A 6,253-nucleotide genomic window follows, 5' to 3' on the forward strand; every position below is an offset into this window, starting at 1 on the left:
GTATTACTGTATGCTTGTTTGTTGTCTGGATCGTGCGTGACTTATTTTCGAAAAGAAAACAAGAAAATATTGTCGCTCTCTGTGGGGCGACAACCCATTTTATGAATTCAATAGCCAGGCTTTAGTAATTAATTTACACTTGTGAAAGTTGTGAACAGTTTGCCCAACTGAAATTTTGTGTGAGAGGTCTCGGTATCAAAAAATACATCCTGATTTTTGCCATAAAAGGCTTAGAATTGAGTCTGAACTGAGAACCAGAACTAAAATAGAACCTGCACGTTTTAATCTGCGTTTCTGTAAAACTTTGAGCTGCCTTTAAAATTAATGAAAATAGTGGAGGGAGGAAGGGCACCTAAAGGGATGATAATAACGCATGCTAACATTTTTACTTTGACCAGACATTATGGGGGTTATTCTAACTTTGGAGGAGTGTTAATCCGTCCCAAAAGTGACAGTAAAGTGACGGATATACCACCAGCCGTATTACGAGTTCCATAGGATATAATGGACTCGTAATACGGCTGGTGGTAAATCCGTCACTTTTCCGTCACTTTTGGGACGGATTAACACCTCCTCCAAAGTTAGAATAACCCCCTATCTGTTCAATTTGGAATACAGTTTGCCATGATGGAAACTACCACAAACGTGTGATCCATGACCCCGAGGCACCTCAATCAAAAGTGTCATCACTTCTCCCTGTGACTCTGGTTACCCTGCCTCCAAAGCATACAAAACGGTGCATGCTTTTCTTTTTAAATGACAGAAATTGCATCGCATTTCGAGCACAGAATGATCAGCTTATGAAGATCCCGCGAAGGTTTCTTTACAGACCTCCTCTGACCCAGACTTCTTACAAAGCAACTCATGTTCTCTGAAGCTGGCTTCCCCTGAGGTGCCCGGAGGAACCCTTGGAAACGCACCAAGAACCGCTGGGAGAAAGTCAAACAAACCAGCAAAATATCCTTTGTCCGGCTCCAAGTGTCTGAGCAGTTTATGGAGCAGAGTGTGTGCTGAGCAGAGCAACAAAACAAGGGTGGGAGGCAACTGGGGTGCTTCAGCCAGCGCTTATGGACACGTTCTTGCAGGTCGGAATTTAGTAAGAACAATAAGGCAATTCTTGGGGAAAAAAATAATTATTTTATTTTTTATCGCAGGTACGTGTTATTTTGTCAAACGTGGTCTTGGATAGTGTTAGACCTGACAGCCTTAGGGTGGTCACCCCTAACTTTTTGCCTGTCTCCCTCCACTTTTTGTACACTGTTTTTGCTGTTTTTTAGACACTGCACACTTTACCACTGCTAACCAGTGCTAAAGTGCATTTGCTCTCTCCATTTAAACATGGTAACATTGGATTATACCCAATTGGACTATTTAACTTACTTATAAGTCCCTAGTAAAGGGCACTGTATGTGCACAGGGCCTGTAGATTAAATGCTACTAGTGAGCCTGCAGCACTGGTTGTGCCACCCACTTAAGTAGCCCCTTAACCTTGTCTCAGGCCTGCCATTGCAAGGCCTGTGTGTGCAGTTTCACTGCCACTTCGACTTGCCATTTAAAAGTACTTGCCAAGCCGAAAACTCCCCTTTTTCTACATATGTCACCCCTAAGGTGTGCCCTAGGTAACCCCCAGAGCAGGGTGCTGTGTGGGTAAAAGGCAGGACATGTACCTGTGTAGTTTACATGTCCTGGTAGTGTAAAACTCCTAAATTCGTTTTTACATTACTGTGAGGCCTGCTCCCTTCATAGGCTAACATTGGGGCTGCCCTCATACATTATTCAAGTGGTAGCTGTTGATCTGAAAGGAGTAGGAAGGTCATATTTAGTATGGCCAGAATGGTAATACAAAATCCTGCTGACTGGTGAAGTTGGATTTAATATTACTATTTTAGAAATGTCACTTTTAGAAAGTGAGCATTTCTCTGCACTTAAATCTTTCTGTGCTTTACAATCCACGTCTGACTGGGTTTAGTTGACAGCTCCTTGTGCATTCACTCAGACACACCCCAAACACAGGGTACTCAGCCTCACTTGCATTCATCTGCATTTTGAATGGGTCTTCCTGGGCTTGGAGGGTGGAGGGCCTGCTCTCACACAAAGGACTGTCACACCCCCTACTGGGACCCTGGCAGACAGGATTGAACTGAAAGGGGACCTGATGCACTTCTAAGCCACTCTTTGAAGTCTCCCCCACTTCAAAGGCACATTTGGTTATAAAACAAGGTCTCTGCCCTACCACCTCAGACACTTCCTGTAGAAGAAACTTGTAACCAGAACCTGCATCCTGCCAAGAAGAACTGCCTGGCTGCCCAAAGGTCTCACCTGACTGCTTTCTGTGAAGGACTGCTGCCTTGCTGTTGCCCTGCTGCCTTGCTGTTCCCTGGCTGAGATGAAGAAGTGCTCTCCAAGGGCTTGGATAGAGCTTGCCTCCTGTTCTCTGAAGTCTCAGGACCAAAAAGACTTCTCTCATGCAACTGGACTCCTTGTGCGGCGCAAATTCGACGCACACCTTGCTAAAAATGACGCATGGCCTGTTCCGCTGTGAAAAATTCACCGCACGCCCAGCCGGGCTGCTGCCACTCGACTTTGCAAGGAAAAGATTGACGCAGCGCCTGCGGTGCGACCGGAACTTCGACGCACGGCCCACCAGATCGATGCACAGCAGACCTGGGACTACGCCGCCCGACCTCCAGAGGGGAAATCGACGCAGCGCCTGCCGTGAGGGAGAAATTTCCCCGCACCGCCCACCGGAACGAAGCAGAGCTTGCCAACAAGCCCAGGATTCCACGCACAGACCCCGGGGCATCTGAAAACCCCGCAACCCGAAGAGGTTCCACGACGAGTGCCGGAAATCGCCACCAGCCATCCCTGCGTCGAAACTAAATGACGCATCGACCGTGTGCGGCCCGAGAAATCGATGCACACCCCTTTGTTTCCACGCTTCTCCTCCTCTGTGGCCCTTTGCAGAGATTTTTCACTCAAACCAGGTACTTTGTGCTTGAAAGAGACTTTGTTCGCTTTTAAAAGACATAAGCCACTTTATATTACTTTTCAGTGATATCTTTACATTTTCTTATTGCATCTTTGATCGTTTTGACCTGCAAATATTCAGATAAATATTATATATTTTTCTAAACACTGTGTGGTGTATTTTTGTGGTGCTATATGGTGTTATTGTATGATTTATTGCACAAATACTTTACACATCGCCTTCTAAGTTAAAGCCTGACTGCTCAGTTCCAAGCTACCAGAGGGTGGGCACAGGATAATTTAGATTCTGTGTGACTTACCCTGACTAGAGTGAGGGTCTTTGCTTGGACAGGGGTAACCTGACTGCCAACCAAAGACCCCATTTCTAACAGATAGTCGATGCTCCCTGACTGATTTAAAAATCCTAAATAAACCCTCAAAACTGTGGTGTGTCAATTTACATCTGGTGATTGCTGTAAACATGGTCACAGAATAAATTTGTCATTATTTATCTATTTCAACTCATAGGCGTATCTAAAAATAGTGCAACATCTTGGGGCTTATTTACAAGGCCCTTGTGCCACCGTAGCGTCACTTTTTTTTTTTTTTACATTGCAGCGGTGCAAACATTCACCTACACTGGTCCACATTTACAAACTGGAGCAATGGAACCATTGCTCCAGGTGATGAACCCTGCGCCACACTATACCTGCGCTAGGTATAATGTATGGAGGGTGGGCATTCCCATGTTAAAAAACACCCAGAACTGGTACAGTGAAATTTATTACATTTCATTGTGCCATTCTGCCCATTCACTATGTCTAAAATGTAAAGCCTGCTTAGAGCAGACGTTAAATGGACGCAGGGCTTTTTAACATAGGGGCCTTCCATGCATTGCTGGAGTAGCATCATTTTTTTGACAGTAGTCCAGCAATGTGTCAGTTTAGCAACAGAGATGCATCTGAATTTCTGACACATCTGTGGAAATCTGCGTCATGGATCGCTGTATTATAAACACAGCTCTACCATGATGTCGTTAAGGTCTCCAGGGCTATGCAAGAAAACTGGCGCATTTATTCTGGTGCACCAGTTTCTTGTAAATGAGACACCTTGCCTTTTAAGGTTTGAGAATCTTTTTACTGAGAATCAGCAGAACCAAAGCGTAACCATGTTTTTCTTTCAATACCATCTGCTGACAGACAAAGCTTCCTTTGAAGATGTTTGTATCCTATGGGTGGTTCTTGCTCTATAACCTGCATTGTGTTAACTTTTTGGAGTTGTCTGTAAGCACATAAGCGTGAATATTACCCCACCACATATTTGATCATTCAGTGGCATTCTTTAAGAGCCTATGGCCTCCTAACTCAGTACAGGCGTTAAGTGAGCTAGGAGTGAGAACTTCAGCAGTGAGAACATTCCAGATTGCCACATTAGATGACTAAAAAAATCATGTTGCAAAACCTAGTTCACCACAAGTAATATATTCACTAACCTGTTAGGTCAAGTCAGAGATTTCAAACCCTGATAGCTCAGCCACATACCAGACTTGCTTAAAATTAAGGAAATGCGTAAAACATTTAGACGTGCCATACTGTTAAAAAGTCAAAGCCGCCAAATCTTATAAAATTCCTACTCCAATTTATAAAAATCAAGAAAAATGTAAGAAGCAAAATTACACTAAAACAACCAAAATCCTATAAGGGGGATGAAGGAGGTGGAGATGTAAGTGAAAGAGCGTAAGGAAAAAAGTAAAGTGCCATCTATGGGTATGGTTGACCAGGACCTATGTGTGATTTCAAGCCAACCGTAATAGAGAAGGTATTCCATGGCCATTGTGTGGGTGTTCCCACGCAACTCCCATGGATTTTGATGCATTCCCAGATTTACAAGAAGTTGTAAACCTGGGAATGTGCTAAAATGCACACAAATGCTACACCTTCCCAGGGGAGGTGTAATGAGGAGAAATATCTTTATTTCTTTTCATTAGTGCCTCTTTCTATGTGTACTGCATTCTGCTTTGCTGTGTCGACATTCTGCTTGCTTCTCTCTTGCTTGGGAGTGAGAAGAACTGGACTGGCATATGTACCACCTAGAACCTAGAGTGATTCCAATGGCCAGCTGACTGGTCTCTTCTTTTCTGGATTCTCAGGGGAACAGAATACGTCCACTCACCCTCCTACAGCACCTGGACTTTGTTTGCTGCATGTTTTGCCCTGCCAAATGCTGCCAACCCAGTCCTAGGCTCTTGGAAGTGGATAAAAAGTGCTGCTTCAAACATAATCTACACATCCTCATTGGAACTGCACATCTTTGCTTTTGCGTGAGTCGGAACCAGCACATCCTTATTGTTGCATGTAGTGGACCCAGTGTATCGCCCACTGCGGCAGCAGGAGCCTCACATCACATTCGGGAACTTAGAACAGACACACCACTGCAGTTGCATGGAGAAAATCCATGCATCTCTTCCATGGCGTGGCTCGACACTGATGCATTTCTTCCACTGCACCTCGTATCTTCGTCAATGATGGCACATCCTGGATCAATGTACTTTGGTTCAGCGGGCCCAAGTGGGTCCTTGTATCCCGCCTGCACTCCATCGCAGTCAACCTGAACTTATTGCTTTGGCACAGTCCAGCGCAACCAGATGTCCCATTTGAGGACTTATTACTTCCAAGTGCTTTTTCACATTTATTCTTAAAAAATTAACATAACAGCTTCTACCTATTGGATTTTTGTTGTTTTGGGTGGTATTGTTTTGTGTGATGTTTCACTGTTTTGCTGCTTGAAGTGTTGACAAAGAGTTTACACATTGCCTCTTAAGTTAAGCCTGACTACTGTGTGCCAAGCCAGCGAGAACAAGTTAACCTAGGGTGGGTTTGTGACATACCCTGACTAGGATAGTGGTTCCTGTTTAAATACGGTACATACCTCTGTCAACCAGAAACCCAATTTCCAACACTGGTGACCAGCGATGAGGATAGGACTTGTGTTTTTGTAGTGCCAGACAGTTACTTGGTGTACACAACCAATCCAAATCCAAGATCATTTCAAATTTTAAATTATTCCTGATTGGAATTTTTCAATTGTTCCTCAAAACCATGTCTCTGGCTGCTGGTTCTACAACTGGAATTTTGAAATTTGAGCTGGCCAACTTACAAACCTACACAGTGGTTCAGCTTAAAGACTTTTGCAAGGAAATGGGGGTTCCTGCCAAGTGTGCCACTAAGAAGATGGAATTTCAAAATGCCTTGAGGGCCTTGGCAGAAGCTCACTCCAAGAAGCATGA

The sequence above is a fragment of the Pleurodeles waltl genome, chromosome 6 (genome assembly GCF_031143425.1).
Source record: "Pleurodeles waltl isolate 20211129_DDA chromosome 6, aPleWal1.hap1.20221129, whole genome shotgun sequence".
NCBI lineage: Eukaryota > Metazoa > Chordata > Amphibia > Caudata > Salamandridae > Pleurodeles > Pleurodeles waltl.